Raw genomic sequence first — 20,951 nt, forward strand, 5'->3', positions numbered from 1 at the left:
AGAAACTGCAAAACAACTGAAATCATAACAAACAGCCTCTCAGACCATAGTGCAATCAAGTTGGAACTCAGAATTCAGAAACCGACCCAGAACCGCACAGCTTCATGGAAACTGAACAACTGGCTCTTGAATGTTGACTGGATAAACAATGAAATGAAAACAGAAATAAAGAAGTTCTTCGAAACCAATGAGAACGAAGGCACAACATACCAGAATCTCTGGGACACATTTAAAGCAGTCTCTAGAGAAAAGTATATAGCAATAAGTGCCCATATGAGGAGAATGGAGAGATCCAAAATTGGCACCCTATCATCAAAATTGAAAGAGCTAGAGGAGCAAAATCAAAAAACCTCAAAACCCACAGAAGACAAGAAATAACTAAGATCAGAGCCAAACTGAAGGAGATTGAGACACGAGAAACCCTTCAAAAAATCAATAAATCCAAGAGCTGGTTTTTTGAAATGATCAACAAAATAGACAGACCACTAGCCAGATTGATTAAAAATAAAAGAGAGAACAACCAAATCGATACAATAAAAAATAATAAAAGGGAAATCACCACAGATTCCACAGAAATTCAAACCATCATCAGAGAATATTACAAACAACTCTATGCACATAAACTAGTAAACCTGGAAGAAATGGATAAATTCCGGGACTCCTGTGTCCTCCCAAGCCTAAACCAGGAGGAAGTTGAAATGATGAATAGACTAATAACAAGGTCAGAAGTCGAGGCAGCAATTAAGAGCCTACCACACAAAAAAAGCCCAGGTCCAGATGGGTTCACAGCTGAATTCTACCAGACACACAAAGAGGAGCTGGTACCATTTCTTCTGAAACTATTCCAAATAATCCAAAAAGAAGGAATCCTTCCCAAATCATTTTATAAGAACAATATCATCCTGATACCAAAACCCAGCAGAGATCCAACAAGAAAAGAAAACTTCAGGCCAATATCCATGATAAACATAGATGCAAAAATCTTCAATAAAATATTGGCAAGCCGATTGCAACAGCAAATCAAAAAACTTATTCATCATGATCAAGTAGGATTTATCCCAGGGATGCAAGGCTGGTTCAACATACGCAAGTCTATAAACATAATTCACCACATAAACAGAACCAAAAACAAAAAGAACATGATTATCTCAATTGATGCAGAGAAGGCATTCGACAAAATTCAACAGCCCTTTATGCTAAAAACCCTCAAAAACTCAGTATCAATGGAATGTATCTCAAAGTAATAAAAGCTATTTATGACAAACCAACAGCCAATATCATACTAAATGGGCAAAAACTGGAAGCATTCCCTTTGAAATCTGGCACTAGACAAGGATGCCCTTTCTCACCACTTCTATTCAATATAGTACTGGAAGTTCTAGCCAGAGCAATCAGGCAAGAAAAAGAAATAAAGGGTATTTAAGTAGGAAAGGTGGAAGCCAAATTGTCTCTATTTGCAGACGACATGATAGTATACCTGGAAGACCCCATCGCCTCAGCCCAAAAACTCCTGAAACTGATAAGCAACTTCAGGAAAGTTTCAGGATATAAAATCAAGGTGCAAAAATCACAAGCATTCATCTACACCAATAACAGACTTAAAGAAAGCCAAATCAAGAACGAACTGCCATTCACAATTGCTACAAAAAGAATAAAATACCTTGGAATACAATTCACAAGGAACGTAAGGGACCTCTTCAAGGAGAACTACAAACCAATGCTCAACGAAATCAGAGAGGACACAAACAGATGGAGAAACATTCCATGTTCATGGTTACAAATAATTAATATCGTGAAAATCGCTATACTGCCCAAAATAATCAGTGTTATACCCATCAAGCTACCATTGACTTACTTCACAGAACTGGAAAAAACCACCATGAACTTCATATGGAACCAAAAGAGAGCCCTCATAGCCCAGTCAATTCTAAGCAAAAAGAACACAGCGGGGGGCATCACACTACCGGATTTCAAACTATACTACAAGACTACAGTAATCAAAACAGCATGGTACTGGTACCAAAACAGAGATATAGACCAATGGAACAAAACAGAGGCATTGAAGGCAACACAACATATCTACAAACATACAATCTTTGATAAACCTGACAAAAACAAGCAATGGGGAAAGGATTCCCTGTTTAACAAATAGTGTTGGGAAAACTGGCTAACCATGTGTAGAAAGCAGAAACTGGACCCCTTCCTGACACCTTACACTAAAATTAACTCCAGATGGATTAAAGACTTAAACATAAGACCTGGCACCATACAAACCCTAGAAGAAAATCTAGGCAAAACTATCCAGGACATAGGAGTAGGCAAGGACTTCATGCCCAAAACACCAAAAGCATTGGCAACAAAAGCCAAAATAGACAAATGGGACCTAATGAAACTCCACAGCTTCTTCACGGCAAAAGAAACAGTCACTAGAGTGAATCGGCAACCAACAGAAAGGGAAAAAATTTTTCGGTTTACCCATCTGACACAGGGCTGATATCCAGAATTTACAAATAACTCAAACAGATTTACAGGAAAAAAACAAACAAGCCCATTCAAAAATGGGCAAAGGATATGAACAGACACTTTACGAAAGAAGACATATATGAGGCCAACAATCATATGAAAAAATGCTCATCGTCACTGGTCATCAGAGAGATGCAAATCAAAACCACATTGAGATACCATCTCACGCCAGTTAGAATGGCGATCATTAAAAAATCTGGAGACAACAGATGCTGGAGAGGATGTGGAGAAAAAGGAACACTTTTACACTGTTGGTGGGAGTGTAAATTAGTTCAACCATTGTGGAAGATAGTGTGGCGATTCCTCAAGGCCTTAGAAATAGAAATTCCATTTGACCCAGCAATCCCATTACTGGGTATATATCCAAAGGACTATAAATCTTTCTACTATAAGGACACATGCACACGAATGTTCATTGCAGCACTGTTTACAATAGCAAAGACCTGGAATCAACCCAAATGCCCATTGATAATAGACTGGATTGGAAAAATGTGGCACATATACACCATGGAATATTATGCAGCAATCAGAAATGATGAGTTTGTGTCGTTTGTAGGGACATGGATGAATCTGGAGAACATCATTCTCAGCTAACTGAAACAAGAACAGAAAATGAAACACCGCATATTCTCACTCACAGGCGGGTGATGAAAAATGAGAACACATGGACACAGGGAGGGGAGTACTAAACACTGGGGTTTATTGGGGGGAAAGGGGGAGGACCAGTGGGAGGGGGTGGTGGGGAGGGATAGCCTGGGGAGAAATGCCAAATGTGGGTGAAGGGGATAAAGGAAGCAAAACCCACTGCCATGTGTGTACCTATGCAACTGTCTTGCATGTTCTGCACATGTACCCCAAACCCTAAAATGCAATAAAAAATTTAAAAAAAAAAGAAATATACAGGGCCAGGCATGGTGGCTTATGCCTTTAATCCCAGCAGTTTGGGAGGCCAAGGCCGGTGGATTACCTGAGGTCAGGAATTTGAGAACAGCCTGGCCAAAATGGCAAAACGCCATCTCTACAAAAAATACAAAAATTGGATGGACGTGGTGGGGGGAGCCTGTAATCCCAGCTACTCAGGAGGCCGCGGCAGGAGAACTGCTTGAACCTGGGGGCCAGAGGTTTTAGTGAGCCAAGATTGTGCCACTTCACTCAAGCCCTGCTGAAAAAGCAAAACTCCTTCTCAAAAAGTAAAAATAAAAAATAAAAATAAATACTACAGAAATTTCTCAAAAACTAAAAATTGAACTAGTTTTTGATCCAGCCATCCTCCTACTGAGTATCTACCCAAAGAGAAATAAATAATAACATTAAAAAGGCACCTGCACTTGGGTGCTTACTGCCGAATTTTCACAATAGCAAAATTATGGAATCAATGTAATTATCCATTACTGGATAACTGAATTAAGAATATGTGGTGTAGGTATCCCATGAAACTACTCAGACTAAAAAGAAAGAAACATGTCTTCTGCAGCAACATGGGTGGAACCGAAGACCAGTATCTTAAGTAAAGCAGCTTAGAAACTCAAGTACCATATATTCTCTTTTAAGCGGGAGCTAAACCATGTGTACACATAGACATAGAGAGTTGAATAATAGACATTGGAGACTTGGATGAGTGAGTCAGGGATGAGAGATGAGAAATTACGCATTGTATCCAATGTACACTATTTGGGTAACAGTGGCACTAAAAGCCTGGACTTCACTGCTATATGAGGTGTTCATGTACAAAAAATGCACTTCTACCTCTTAAACCTACAAAATGTTTTAAAAAGAATTTGCCAGCAACCTATTTTATATGGACAATATATCCTTATCAATAATAATTAATAAACTAGTAAATGAGTGGAAACTGTGATCTAGAAAATAAAATAGAATTGAGTTTTTTTTAATTAGAGTTATTTTTGGAATCCCATATGTATTATCAATTCCAATAAAAAAAAATTAGATTTTTTTAATATTTCTGAAAAAAAAAGTGAAAACTTTAAAAATAATGTTCATGCTAAAATGAATTTTCTTGGTGCCTTCTTATGTCTGAACTAGTTACTTTTTTTTAAGAATAAATGTCATCTTGGTGCATGGTGGTAACATGTGCATATACATTTGTCAAACTCATCAAAGTATATTTAAAACAGATCTAATTTTTTGTATGAAAATTACACCTGAATAAAACTTGTAAAAATTATGTTACAGGATGTTAGGAACAGAAAAAAATATTATATCAATCATTGCACATAGCTATTTAAAATTTACTCCTGGAAGAATATGTTTATTAATACTTGAGCCAAAATAACAAGATGTCAAAACTACATTTCTGACTCATACTTATCTCTGTTATGGTGACTGACTGGAGGGTAGGCTCCAGGGAATGTAGAGGCAGGAGGGAGAAGAGATAGATTAGTGTTTCCTCCAGGGACCTGCAATGTTTGGCATGGAGATATCCTGGGGATATTTAATGCTACAGAGCAATGCTGTTGGGTGGAGGGGGACAGTGGGTCTGAGACTATGAGGCCACTTCCTAGCATTTGACAAGCTTTTACTATCTGATCAACATGAAAAATTTTGATACATCATTTAATCTCATTTAATCATGTATAGGCAACTAAGCCATCCCCAACACTTATTTAGGTATTATTTGTATAGTCAAGTGCTCATAACAACATTTTATCAACAACAGACTACATACAGCAGGACAGTCCCTTAAGTGTATAATAGAGATGAAAAGCTCATATCACCTCGTGACATCACAGTCATTTCAAAGGCATAGTGCAACACATTGCTCCCATGCCTGTGGTGATGCAGGTGTCAATAAACCTGCTATGCTGCCAGTTGTATAGAAGCACAGCACATATAATGATGCACAGTATATAATAATAATGATTATAAACGACTGCACTACTTGTTTATGTATTTCCTAGCTTACACTTTTATTGTTATATCAGAGTGTATGCTTTCTACTTAAAAAATAATTAAAACAGCCTCAGGCAGGTCCTTCAGGAGGTATTTTAGAAAAAGACATTTTTATCATAGGCAATGACAGCTCCATGTGTGTTTTGGCCCCTGAGGACCTTCCAGTGGGAAAATATGTTGAGGTGGAAGACAATGATATTGATGACCCTTACCCTGCATAGACGTAGGCTAGAATGTGTGTTTGTGTTTCACTTTGTAATAAGGAATTACAGAAGGTTAAAAATGAAAAATAAAAAAGACAAAAGTTTATAGAATAAGGATATAAAAAATGTGTACCATTGCACAATATTTGTGTTTTAAGCTGTGATATCACAAAAAAAGTCCAAAAGTTAAAAAAATCTAAGTTGAAAAGTAGGAAAGTTACAACTGAAGAAAGACCTTTTAAAATAAATTTACTATAACTTACGTATACAGTGTTTATAGTCTACAGTCACATGCAGTAATGTCCTAGGCCTTCACATTCACTCACTGTTTATTCACTGACTCCTGCAGGGCAACTTCCAGTCCTGTAAACTCCATTCGTGGTAAGTGCCCTACATAGCTCTGCCATTTTTTCTCATATTTTTACTCAACCTTTTCTATTTTAGATATATTTAAATACACATATACTTACCCCTTGTCTTGGAATTGTCAACAGTATTCAGAATAATGGCATACAATACAGCTTTGTCGCCTACTAGCAATAAGCTATGTCACATAGACTGAATGTGTAATAGGCTATACCATTTAGGTTTGTATAGGTACACTCCATGATGTTTGCACAACGACAAAATCACCAAACCATGCATCTCTCAGAACATATTCTCATTGTTAAATGACACATTACCGTACTTAATCTTTCCACAGCCTGTTTTTATAGTTCAGGTGCCTTATTAAAGTTCAATGCTATCTTTTAAATTGCTGTGGGTGTTGGAAATGTTTACATTTCCCAAGTAGACTGTTTATAGCCTTGAAGTTTGTGAAAACAGAATAAGGAATTTCAAAAAGAATAGACTGGATTTCTATTATATTATAATTATAATATAATTATAAACATTGCTTAATGATTTTATTGGCACTATGCAGTTTGGTATATGATTTACAGGTACAGAAAATTTACTGATTAGTAGTAGACATTTTGCAGTACCTACCACGTGGAAGAACGGTCACTGTGTAAGATGAGGGATGTTTAGTAGAGGACTTCACTTTCCTGCTGGTATCTCTCAGTGGAAGAGTTGATAGCAGTAGTGATGTCCATATTTACAATCACATCTTTGTGTTTTTCAGTTTCCAAATGCAAAGGGTCTAAAGAGGAGTTCATGATGACCTTCCAGGTCTCTCTGTCTATTGTTGCCAGTTTCAAAACAATTTTCAACAACTTTTTAACAACGTTTCTCCTTTTGTTAGTGTAAAGTTATGCTGGGGAAAGTTTTCAGACAATTTAAAACAAGATGGAATTCCTTAAGCTGAGTATTGTTTGGCTTACAACTTCAAGCACCTGAGACACTGTCTCAGATCACAGGAGCCCACTCAGTTAACCCAAGTGCTTGTACCAGGCAAGTATCAGAGAGTCAACAGATCCTTTGCAGGAGTTTTTAACCAGTGTCTGATGGAATTTGTCCCTTGTTTGTAGTAACTTTGAGTCATTAACCTTCTAAAGCTACCAAGAAGTACCACTATGTTGCTCATCTTGGAACCTGCTTGGAAGGAAATGAGACGTCGATCACCACCTGTGGAGGTCCGTCCTGTAGACCCCGACTCAACGACTGATTAATGAATGCACTCACACACACTAGGATACAGTGAATCCGAGTGGGCTAGGGATGGTTGTCAGCTGCTTTCAGAGGACAGTTGCAGCTACCTGACCATGCCTCCCTGTACCTCCTCGCATTTATTCAGGATAGATTTCATAACAGAGGTTCTAAGTCAACATACTTGTGGATAATTAACATGGTTAAAAGAGTGGTTTTATGAATGATAAAAGCTGTAGGTTCTGGTGCCCAGAGTAAACACCATTAAATGATAATTCCTCTTTGATCTCCCCTAACAGAACCATCGAGCACAAAGTTTACATGAGCAAACAGTTTGAGTAGTAACAAAGGAATGTGGGGTAAACATTAATTGGGGAAGCTTTATTGTCCCTATCATTTATCCTATGATTTAAAATTCTTACGTAATGAACTGGCTGCCTTCAGCCCGTTCCATCAAAACATTTCAGCCTTCCAAAAGGTTTGAGACTATAATCTTCTAACTTTCCCTAATCTTTTGCCAGCCACCCTGAGTGAATCTCAACAAGGAAACACCTTTTTCTTTCCCTGATTCAATAATTTACTCCTTACCAGTAGGATTGAACAGTTGGAGATAGGGTGGTTTGACTGGGGTATTATGTCTGGGGCCTTGGTTTAGATAGTGACCTAGCTTCCTGGATTTTTCTTCACGTTACAAATCCCATGAACAGAATGTTTCAGCTGAGGTGCACAAAATTATAAAAGGATTATTTTATGACATTAACTCCTAGACTGATTTGTTATGCAGCAATAAATTACCGGAACACAAAGGGAGGGCATCAAATTTCTGTCACTAATGTAGTGGATCAATGCAATATTCTCCAGAAGACTAAGATATTTAGGCTCTTTTGTGCTGTATGAGTAAAAACAGAAAAATTAAAGTATATCCATGGGACAACTCAGTGGTAATGTACTACTTCCCAAGTGAATGTGAACAATGTTTGAGTCTTTTTCTTGAAGGGTATCTAAGGAATTGATTCAACAGAACTATAAATCAGGTGCCAGAGGCTATTAATTTATTAATCTATAAAATTAAATATAGCACATCTTGAACAGAAACTGATATTCAATTAAGTCAGAAATTATGGAATATAATTCACTTTTCACTGTCCATTTCTTTCTTTTCATTTATTTAGTTTTTAGAACTTAAACCCATTAATTGAATAAGAATATAATATGGTTGATGACCTCTATTGTTACTTACATTTTATATGGTGGCACCTAATTACATAATTTTACCTGAAAAGTGGTAGTTATTTTGACTTACTTTTTTGACTGAAGAAGTAATTTTCAGGAGCTTCCTTTGGTTTATTCCATCGTAACGGCTTGTAACCCATAGATTGGCAAGTCATGTGAGTATTCTGTCAGCTGCCAATATAAGATTTCTGTTGCACACCTAGGAACCGAAGAAATGAACACAGAATGCGTCTTCATGGAGCTGAATTGGAGTGTGGGAGTCATTAATTCAAAGCCTGTTTCCAGCAGAAGTTTAAGAAGCTGGGTGTTTCCCTTCCCTCAGTGTGCAGTCATAATGGGAAACCAGTAAGAGCTGTAGTCTACTTACAATTTTCAAACGACCTACTCCCTTTAGGGCATTAGGCAAACAGAAAAAAAATACCTTAATTTGTAGCATTTTAAAAAATTATTTGGTTTAGCTACACCCACCACGGCTGATTTTAAGATACCAACATGATCATAGTAAAGACAGAGTTGAGCAAAGATGCAAACAATAAGCTCTTGAAAACTGATATAAACTGGTTCCCTTACCCAACTGGTTCCACAAATGTTTATTGTACAGTCTTTATTTGATATTACAGATTCCATCCTGAAGATAATTCCACCTCCCCTTCAACTGATAAGATCTGGCTCTAAAAACTGGTTCAGATACAAAAACTGAGTAAATAATTGTGTGCGTGTGTGTGTGTGTGTGTGTGTGTGTGTGTTGTATATTATACCTGTTGACTGACATCTGCCTTCATCTTGCACGATTTTGGTCTTTCTTAGCCATACATTCTTGTTTGCTATTGATCTATTTTCACTCAAGAGATATCAATTTCCTTTTATTAATTTTTAATTTCTGTGGTGTTATATATAACCCCGTTGCATCATTTATTTTATGTTCCTTTTTGTGCTAACTGCACCTTTCAGGGAACATAGTTCTATGATTCTTTTCTTTTCAATTTCTCTCAGTATGCCTACTTTAAAATTATCATCTCTACTAAACTCTCAGAATGTTTACTAAAACTCTTTCAAGATATATTAATGCTCCTACCGTATTTGACTGGAGTTATGTCATGTCTAAGTTCTAAATATCTATCCTAGCAGTATATCAAGACCAATTCCAGGTGATTTAGTCAAGCTATTGACTATTGAGTGAGAGGAGGGTTTTCTGTATCTTCCAAGTTTACAGTTTTTTGCTTAATTTTCAGAAACTATTAATTGCTTGATTTTCAGGGTAGCTTCATCCTGCCAAGTCAAGTGTTAAGCCTTCTTACATACTGTGTTGGACAATCTACTTTCTCGCGTCTTCTGGGCAGTCAACAAAAACAATACAACTCCACAATGTAAAAATTGCCATTGTACCCATATCTTTCAAAAGCCAGAGCTTTCAAATAAGCTATTTCTTATTATTCTGTGTGCTCCTAATCCGAATCCATCATGGATTATAGTTTTACAGGCTTTTATTCTATAGCTCCCCATGATTATTACATCCTTGTTTATACCAAACAATTTCTAGTCTTCAATTGCATCAAGTGAATCAGTTTGAGATTTCTAACAGGATGTTATCCTTTCTAAGACTAGTGTCAAATAACTGCCTTAGTTATTGTTCTCTCAAAAGTAAACAATGAGGCAGTACTGGCGTATGGGAAGTAGGTAGTTGATTTGAAGATGGTCCTAGGGAACACCGTGTGAAAGTGGAGAGGTGAGACCAGAAGGATTAAGGACAATAAAGAATGACTTGGCAAATGAGTCACTGCCAAAGACAACTGGAGCTCATACTTGTTAATGACCCATAGAATAATATTATGCAGGCTTTATTGCTTGAAGGTTATCACCAAATATCTCTGGGAAATTCAGGCTTCCTTGTGCATTGACAAAGGAGACTTTCTGGCTCTGGAATAATACTTTAGCAAGAAGAAAGTGTGCTTTAGATGGAAAGCTGACAATTAAAATAGGAGATGCCCACTGCTCTATCAGCAGAACCCAGGGTGGACCAGTGTGACAAGAACAATGTAACGATAGCATCTGCTACCAATGAGGTTCTCAAAATGTTTTCTATGGACCAGCAGCATCCGCATTACCTGTGAAGTTCTTAGTTTCACGTTCTTAGACCTCGTTTAATGAATCAGACTTTCCAGAAGCATAGCCCAGCTAATTGTTTTAACAAGCTTCCCAGGTGCTTACAATGCACACTAAAGTTTGAGAATAACTATGCTGTAGCAGTAGATCATTTTACAATTCTTCAATGTTTAGCAAACTAGTTGGCAATTTTTATGTACCTTAGATTTTATATTAAATAAGCATAATAAAATACAAAGATGATTTTTAAAAGAACGTAAGCAGCATTAATGAATTTTAAACCAGCATGTGAAGAAATATTTTGAAAAAAATAAAACTAAAATTACCTTAAGCAGAAATCTCAAAAGCTTAATTTTTGACAAACATTTACTTTATAGAGCAAGTTCTGAAAATCAATCTAAAAAGGAAACACACTGGACCTTACCCCTATGCCTATGGAGCCAATTTATGCCAAACATTTCATGAATCGTTATTTCTAATATTACAAATCTTTTGTATTCTGGAGAATACACAATATTTTAATTTTCTAATGCATTGTGTGAGTCTTCAGATGAAAAGCAAGACAAGAAAATATAATAATTGCAGGTCAGTGTTATTTATCGAAGTAGATTTAAAAAACTGAAACAAATTATTAATGAAAAGTGAAATACAAAGGCACATAGGAATGCAAAGGAATAAAGGTGGAATCCCTTAGCAGATATCAGATTTAATTTTGAAACTACAATAATTAAAATCATGTGGTAATTATACAGAATTAGACAAATCAACCGCCTGTATAACAGCATGTGCTCAGAAGCAGACTTATGTCTGTTCCATAGCAGATCTATGTAACGCTAATAAATGACCAGGTAACATGATGGAGCTATGTAAAAGAGAGGAGCTATTCATGAAAGGGATATTAAAATTATGTAAAAAGGAAAAAAAGAACATTTTCAGCCTCAACTATACACAAAAATTTAAATAGTTCAATAATTTAAATATCAAAATTAAGTTGTTAAAATTTTAGACAAAATATAGATGAAAATACACCTGTCTTTGAAGTAGAAAGACAATGCAAACAAATAGCATGGAAAATTTATTTAAAAAATAAACTAAAACACCTGGTAAATTTAAGTATCACCTGTTCACCAAAAGATATCTATAAAACCATAAAAAAGTCAGTTACCAATTGAGAGAAGACATTTACAACATATAATATTGACAAGTAATATTAATGACATACAAACACGATTTAATAATATATGAGAAATATTAAAATGAATAATCAGAAAAATGTACATAATTGCAAAATTGCAACACTATAACAATTTTGTTAGTTTTAAAATGGAATAAGAAACATTATACATTGGAGATACAACATGCTTATTTATTAAAAGGACTATTTGGTTTACTCATTTAAGCAACAACTAGTGTGTATGAACTATGTGTTAGGGGCTACTCTTGACACCTGAAATTTACAATCAGTTTCACAATGAGAGATGCATGCTTTAATTAAGCTTACATTATTGTGTGGAATTAATAAATTAAAAGAAGTATTTCACACAGAATTGTCTAAGAAAACAAAGTAAAAAGAAAAAAGTTACAACAAAGAAGAAGAATTCGGAGGGCTAAATAGGGGATTACAGAAGTAAATTTTCAGTATTGAACATATTGTCCATGAAAGGTTCTTGAGAAAGTGCATTTTAACAGAAATTATAACGTTAAATTTGTACTTCAGTAGTGACCTGATCTGACATGTTTCTAAAAGACCGTTCTGATTTTCATGTTGATAATAAACTTCCAGGAATCAAAACTAGAAGTAGGAATAACAGTCAGGAAGTTATTCTGGAGATGCAGGGAGAGAAGATATGTTTTGAATGACATTTGAAGAGGTGGAGGTAGTTAGGGTAGAATAGACTGGGAACTAAGCTTTGATAGAAGCATATTTGGCCAAAGTGACTAGAAGGAAAACAATCACCTTAATAAAATTAGGTGTCATCAGATATAGATTTTTTTTAATCTCTGAGACTAAATGAAATCACCTCAGAGTCAATGGAATTAGAGAGCAAAGAAGAGTAAGAACTGAGCTTCGGGAATACTAAAAATAAAAGGTTGGCAGGAAGAGTAGAAATTTGTAAGGCAGAGTAAGGCAGATGTCAGAAAATAGTAACTCAAGGAAAATATGTGTCATATACTTTAAAAATGGAATTGAAACCTGCCTATTTGTCCCATAGAACTGACGTTTATAGTTTCTTTTGAATAAACATAGAAACGGATTGCCCCAGTCATAAAACTTGAGAAAGTTTTATTTGTCTTGTCTATTTCCTTTTCTCAGGAAACCAATCAACAGGCCTCCCAGATAATTTCAAGAATCTGAAACTTACCAGATTATTGCATCTGGAAAAGGAGATGCCGAACTCCTCACCCATCATGATTACTGACCATCTGATTCCTGTTAGCCAACTCCTCTTCCTCACTCTTCCCTAATTCTTGTTTTTCCACACATAATAACATTTTCCCCAGCTATATAAACCCCTAATTTTAGTCAGTTGAGGATATGAATTTTGACTGCTTTCCCATCTTTTTGTCTGCAGTACACAAATAAAGCCTTCTTTCTAGGCAACTCATTGTCTCAGTCATTGGCTTTCTTTGCGGTGAATAGCAGGACCTAGACTGAAACCCTGGCACTTCTGTAACAGATTTGGGTGACTGACCAGGAATGCCTTGCTCATGACTTGGCTTCTGCAGGTAGTGAATGTTTCAGAAGCCCTCCCAAGCAGTTATCTGACTTTTTGTCTGGCTGTTGGTGGAGTTCAGTCTTTTGCTGGCCCCACTGCTGGTGGCCCCACCTGCTTTTCTCATTGCCTAAAGAGATCAGTCTTTGAAATTTGTCATTGGCACGCAGACGAGTGAGTGACTTTTATGGGTAACAAACATCAGGAATTGCTCCTGTCAATTTGGGTAATTCTGAAGGAATTTCAGTAGAACAAAGCAATCACTACAATAACAACAATAAAACAATGATTTTGTTACTTGGGAAAGTATTTGATCAATAAATAGCTGAAAATTTAATCAATATTGTTATTAAATAGACTTACAAATTTAAAACATGAAGATAAGTGAGTCTGTAACTACTCATTTGGCAGACATTTTGAAGTCTAAAATGTCCATGCGTTCACGAAGATATTAAATAATTGACTTAGTAGTAAAATATTAGTTTGAATTAAAGTTAGTAAGTGATTTTTGAGAAAAAATTTAGATCATAATACACTTAAACAAATGGATTGTAAATTATGACCTAGCAATTATACTTCTTAAAAATTCTAGGGAAGCTCTGTCATATATATGAGGACAAATATTAATATCAGCATTTATTTCTAATTTCATTAAAAAATTAAAGAGAGCACCTTTTCAATAGACAAAAAATATAAATAGGTAGTAGAATATTCATATAACACAATAAAGAAATAAAAATGAGCAATTTTTCTCTCTGTATAATATTGATGGATCTTGTGAAATAGCATTATGCCACATTTTTCAAATTAATACATAGAGCATAATTATGTAAAATAAGTATAAGCAACAAGCTAATAAAAGACAAAATTTGGAATGATGTCTGCTCTTAGGAGAGACTAGAGGGAGAATCTGATTGAGGAAGTATTCAGTAGAAGCTAAAGAGAATAGTAATATTTTAATTTTTAGCTGGGTGGGAAGTATACAAAAGTTTTATCTGTGTGAGTATAAATGTATATTTTATAATAAGTAAAGGTGGAATTGAAAGGAAATTATTTTCTAAAGAAAGGTAGTAGTGAAATGTCAGAGGCAGCTAACAACGGTAATGAGCACAGTAAATTATGCATTGACTTACAGGAAGCTAATGCATGCTTTTAATAGAAAGGGATTCATTAGAATAGTAGGAAGTAAAGCATTGTTGCTTTGGGTTTAATGAGTGAGTCTGGAGAGGAGAAAGTGCAGGCTTGGTATCTTTAAGTTCATTCTCTTTTACTTAGGTTAGCTACAAAAGGAAAAACAGAAGGGGCAATAGTCAATGGTGAAAGTTGGGACAAAAGAGATTCTGTTTTGTTTTTCTTAAAAAATATCAAATGATATGTTGCAATATGTTTATATGTTGATCCTGAAAGTAAGAAATTTGTAATGCATAGAAATAAGCCATAATTGAAGGTGTGGGACTTGACAAGGTGAGTAAAGATGGGATCCATTGGACAAGATAGGCAGAGTGTCCTGTGTAGAAGATGACACCTTAATAGATTTGTTGAGGGAAAGACTATAAACTTCACTCATTATTAACTTTGTAATTTTAGGAAAACGAAAAGAGTCATCAGGTGAGAGTAATGAGGGGGATGTTACAGACTTGAAGAGAGAAGAGATGTATGAAATGGTTTTTCTCTAAATGTAATAGATGGCATTATTTTGAGTTGTTGTAGGACTTCCAATTACTACTCAAAGACAACTTGGAGGGACATCCTATTTAATAAATGGTGCTGGGATAACTGGCTAACCATCTACACAGAAATGAAACTGGACCCCTACTTTGTACCATATGCAAAAATTAACTTAAGATGATTAAAGACTTAAAGTCAAGACTGAAAAACTATAACTATCCTAGATAAAAACCTAGGACATATCATTCTGGCAAATTAATTATGACTAAATTCTCAAAAGCAATTGCTGCAGAAACAAAAATTGACAAGTGGGAGTGAATTATGTTAAAGGTCTTCTGCACAGCAAGATAAACTATCAACAGAGTAAACAGACAACCTACAGAACTGGAGAAAATATTCACAAACTGTGCATCCTACAAACATATCATATTCATAATCTATAAACAGCATATGAATATATTAACAAGAAAAAGCAAACAACCCTGTTAAAAATGGGCAAAGGACATGAACAGACCCTTCTCACAAGAACATACAAGCAACCAACAAACATGAAAAAATGTTCATAACCAGTAATCATCAGAGAAATACAAATCAAACCACAATGACATATCATCTCACATTATTAAAAAGTCAAAAAATAAATTCTGCAGAGACTGCAGATAAGAGGGAACACTTGTACACTGTTGGTGGGAATATAAATTAATTCAGCAAATGTGAAAAGCATTTTCTCAAATAACGTCAGACTACCATTTGACCCAGCATTCCCATTACTGCGTATATACCCAAAGGAAAATAAATTGTTCTTCCAAAAAGATAGATGCATTGGTACATGAATTACAGCTCTATTCACAATGGCAAAAGCATGGAATCAACCTAGGTGCCCATCCATGTTGAATTGGATAAAGAAAATATGGTACATACACACCAAGAAATACTACGCAGCCATGAAAAATAAGATCATGTCCTTTGCAACATGGATACAATTGGAGGCCATTATCCTAAGTGAATTAACACAGGAACAGACAACCAAACATTGCATGTTTTCACTTCCAAGTGGGAACTAAGCATTGGGTACACATTCACATAAAGATGGCAACAATAGATAGTGGGGAATACTAGAGCGAGGATAGAGGGATGGGGAGAAGGGCTGAAAAGCTACTTTTTGGGTACTATGCCCACTACAAAAGTGGCGGAATTGATTACAATTGAACCTCAGTGTCCCTCAATACACCCATGCAACAAAATTGCAAATGTACTTCCTAAATCTAAAAGTAAAAAGTTAAAGAAATAGCAAGAAAAGAAGCATAGCAGTATGATGTATTTGTGCTTGTATGTGTCTTTGTGTATGTATGTGTTTCTTCAAGCATTGTTCATCAACTCAGTTCAGACACAGAATCAGAGAAAGGAGAGAAAAAACGAAAAACTAACCAGGTTTGGAGTTTTGACAGAGTATGAGAGAAGAAAAAGGAAGATGAGAGTTAGTATTACTCAAATGGAATGTAAAATATAACTATAGTAAGCATGTTCTAAGAAATGTATTGGAACTGGAGTACAAGAGAAACTGAGATGAAACTGTGGTTTCAGGTAGTGGAATGCAAAACTGCTAGAACTGATAAAGGAAACAGACAATAACAGCATGGTAAGGCAATCAAGTATTGCACCAGGGATTGAAAGGAGTGTATTGTACATTACAGGATGGCTTCTATCTATACAGAATAGTGAATTATAAGATTAAACAAAGAAGAAGACATGATTTGAAAATGAGAATTTTTTATAGATATTTTTATTTTCCTTTATTTTGTATGTAGAAAAGGAAGGAAACAAATAAAATTATGAAGGTCAAGACTACATATGCTCCAGCATTCTATCTGTCCACATATTTTTCTATAAATCCAACCATCAATCAGATAGAGAAATATATGGCTAATTAACATCTCAAGCACAGTCCATGGCATAAGAAATCAGCCCATGTTATAAATATCATTTTTTCCAAAACTAGTATTTGACATGTGTATGTGGCAACCTAAAAATTTGATGTTATCTACCTCTGGTCTTATTTAGATAATGACTTTTAAAATCTGTTATAATTTTCTCAATAATTAATTGTACTGTTATAATCATATAATGTATTTATAATCATAAATTTTGAAAGATAATCTTTGTGGAAACAAGCAAGTAAAAATAAAATGTTTTATATTTCTTTGAATGATTCATTATACAAACATGTTATAATACAAAGATAGTTTATTTTAGGCCAACATAACAGAAAACTAACATACAATGACTATAAAACATATTTCAATTTAGTGATAAATGTACTTACTGTTTTAATATTAACAATATTTTATTAAAGTTAGTATACTAATTTAATTATTGTCATGATAATCCCCAAACAATCTCTCTCTCTTTTTTCTGTATTTTTTTTAATTGTACTTTAGGTTCTGGGGTACATGTGCAGATCATGCAGGATTGTTCCATAGGTACATACATGGCAATGTGGTTTGCTGTCTCCCCATCACCTATATCCAGCATTTCTCTCCATGTTATCCCACTCCAACCTCCCCACCACCAGCTATCCCTCCCTTAGCCCCCGCAGCAGACCCCAGTGTGTGATGCTCCCTTCCCTGAGTTTGTGTGTTCTCACTATTAAACACCTGCCTATGAGTGAGAACATGCAGTGTTTGATTTTCTGTTCTTGTGTCAATTTGCTGAGAATGATGGTTTCCAAATTTATCCATGTACCTACAAAGGACATGAACTCATAGTTTTTTTATGGTTACCTAGTATTCCATGGTGTATATGTGCCACATTTTCCTTGAGTAGTCTAACATCGATGGGCATTTGGGTGGGTTCTAGGTCTTTGCTATTGTAAACAATGCCACTATGAACATACCTGTGCAAGGTTTACAAGAAAAATAACAAACAAATCCATTCAAAAGTGGGCCAAGGATATGAACAGACACTTTTCATAGAAGACATATATGAGGACAACAAACATATGAAAAAATGCTCATCATCACTGGTCATTAGAGAAATGCAAATCAAAACCCCATTGAGATACCATCTCACACCAGTTAGAATGGCAATCATTAAAAAATCTGGAGATGACAGATGCTGGAGAGGATGTGGAGAAATAGGAACACTTTACACTGCTGGTGGGAGTGTTAATTAGTTCAACCATTGTGGAAAACAGTGTGGCAATTCCTCAAGGGCCTAGAAATAGAAATTTCATTTGACCCAGCAATCCCATTACTGGGTATATACTCAAAGGATTATAAATTGTTCCATTACAATCTCTTTTATAAAAAAATCTGTAGCCTGCAACAAACTTTTATTTATTGAAAAACACCTACTGAATAGCAAATATAGAATAAATGCTTAAGCAAAGATTCAGATCATTACTCGAAAACATTTATAAACTAGTGTTTAGGTTAATGTGGTGACATTCTTTATTATTATTTTATTCTTATTAGATTAATCTTTGATAAATAAGTTTTTGAGAAAATTTAATGACTAATAATTAGTACAGTACATTTCATATGTAAAATAAAAATTTGCAAGTGTGAACAGAAACAAACAACATTCAAATTAGAAATAAAATCTGACTATCAAATTATATATGTGTCACAATTCTATTCCTGCTTTAGGAACAAAGATGCCCAAAATGGTAGAGTTTAAAGTTATTGTTATAAAATTTTACAGTTCTTTGAGTGGTTATTGGGTGTAATAATGATGGAAGTCATATCTACTTCCACACTTGGATGCATTTTTGCAATGGTAACAACAGCAACATATTTGATTGCATTCTGTAAGAAAGAGCACATTGTTTCAGCATGTATTCTCCCAATTATTATCAGAACCTTAAACAATGTAGCTGCCAAGATCATTTGAGGAATGTCAAGGAATTGTAGGATCTGCTATTGGCAGGCGAGGCATTTAGCAGGAACAGGTCATCTTTTGTGCAAGGAAGTTTAAGTTGTTAAGCCCACAGATACCTGTCTATCCTGTTGTCATGGTTATTTGTATATGTTGCCAGTGAGGAAGCACTGAGGTGCCTGGGAAGAGAATCTAACCGATATTTGCAGGAAATTTCTTCTCATTCACCTCATATTCAGCCATTTGGTGAACGTCAATCTGTAACATAAACATCTTCACAGTCTTTGTCCCATTGGAGAGTCCCCTGAACATATCGTTTCCTCAGAGCTATTATGTTACCAATTTTTCAATCCTATTCTTTTCAAGTAGCCAAAACCTTAGCAGCTGCACCTGACTTGTGATGTAGCTCTGTGCTGCTGGCCATATATAGGACCAGAGAATTTGGACAACCAAATTTACCACTAACCTTTGGTGACAGCCATCCTTTCCTGCTTGATCCTAGCTTATCCTGTAAAATTTTTACAAACGAATGTGTTTTTTCCTCTAAATAAACTGCTTACAAGAAACCAGTTTTCTTGAGTACGTAGGTGTGGACAGAGGGAGCAAAGGCAATGCAGCAGGAGTAGGTGTTGGGGAAGTTTGAAGCACTGAGTGTAAGTGTGCCTAAACTCTTTCGTGTTATTTCTAGTTGATGATTGGTCATCATGACTTTTTGTGTCAGATAGTATCCAGTTCTTAATGACTAGTTTAGGTTGCATGGTCATTTTATGCCCTGCAGTTCCATTTTCAGATTTTCCCTGATTCTAGGAGCAAGACAAAGCCAGTTTCTCAAAAACAAAATAATTATTGGCAAATGAGGTCACAGATGGACCTCAGAAACCTAAAAGTCAATGCTGTGATTTTGCCACTGAAACTTGTCTGATGCTTTTTACAGTGTCCTTCTTGACCACAGATTCTTTAATACCACTATGAGGTCTGCTGTTTTATAACAACATAGTGAAACAACACAGTACAGTTTAGCCTGGATGGGTTGTGGAGATTTCTCTCATCCTCCTACCCAGTCAAAACTGGAATCCTTATGATTACACAATGCATGCTTTTCTCAAATGTGGACCACATTATCCATATATTCAAAAAGCCCAAATGATGATGTCACTTAATTAGTGCCAGATGACAAGAGGTAAAATAACCTGCTTTTACATTGGAGGAAGATACAGTAACATTTAAAAAAATATTGACCGTCTACTCGGGAGGCTGAGGCCAGAGTATCACTTGAACCCAGAAGGCAGAGATTGCCATGAGCTGAGATTGCACCACTGCACCCAGCCTGGGAGACAGGGCAAGACTCCATGGTAATAAATAAATAAATAAATAAATAAATAAATAAATAAATAAATAAAATAAAATAATAAAGTACTGACTTTAACAAACTTTCACCCAAGTCTATTATAAGTTTTTGAATTTCCGTGTAATTTATGGATAATTATTTGGTATATACATGTGTGTTCATTTTTTGTCTATTCTGGAATGCTTTTTTAACACGCTCTTTTTATTCTTGACTATCAAAGACTATACCAGAATTTCTGGTTGAGTATACACCAATTTATTTTAATTTTCTTGTAAGGCACTCAATGGAACTTTTGAAACTAGAGCTTATTTATAAATTTAGAAAAATCATAGTTATGTATATATATTTAGAAAAATTATGTAACGGGAAATGATATATAGGTATACATATATGCATCTCTGAGATCTACCTCAATATTTTTTCTCTCATACATTTGCTCTCTTTGTATTTTTGTCATATATCCTGGATAATATTTAAATCATATCTTTAAGAACACTATTTTACTTTTCAGCTATGGTAGTATATGATTTAACAAGTTTGCTAAATTTAATATTTTGGTTTTTCTTATTTCTAAGCAATTTATCATGTTTGCTCTTCTTTTTTATAGCAATATTCTCCTTCTTTGTATATGTTTAAATATATATATTCTACCAGCTCTGTGCTTTGATGGTCTTTAGGGCCTTCTCCCTAATCCTTTTTTCTTATTCTGCAATCTCTTTATCGAGGTATTAACCCACATAACTTCAAACACATTTGCACCCCCTAAAGTTAATCATCAACCTATAC

General features: G+C 35.2%; 1 long non-coding RNA gene across 1 annotated transcript in view; it reads right to left on the reverse strand.

Annotated features, from left to right (window-relative positions):
• Window positions 1–20,951, reverse strand: part of LOC144578919 (uncharacterized) — a 286,071-nt gene that overhangs the window by 33,370 nt on the left and 231,750 nt on the right. The window contains exon 3 of the long non-coding RNA XR_013525467.1: window positions 8,527–8,655. This is a non-coding gene — a long non-coding RNA (uncharacterized LOC144578919). The remainder of the gene's footprint in view (window positions 1–8,526; window positions 8,656–20,951) is intronic.

Source organism: Callithrix jacchus, chromosome 1 (genome assembly GCF_049354715.1).
Source record: "Callithrix jacchus isolate 240 chromosome 1, calJac240_pri, whole genome shotgun sequence".
Taxonomy (NCBI): Eukaryota; Metazoa; Chordata; class Mammalia; order Primates; family Cebidae; genus Callithrix; species Callithrix jacchus.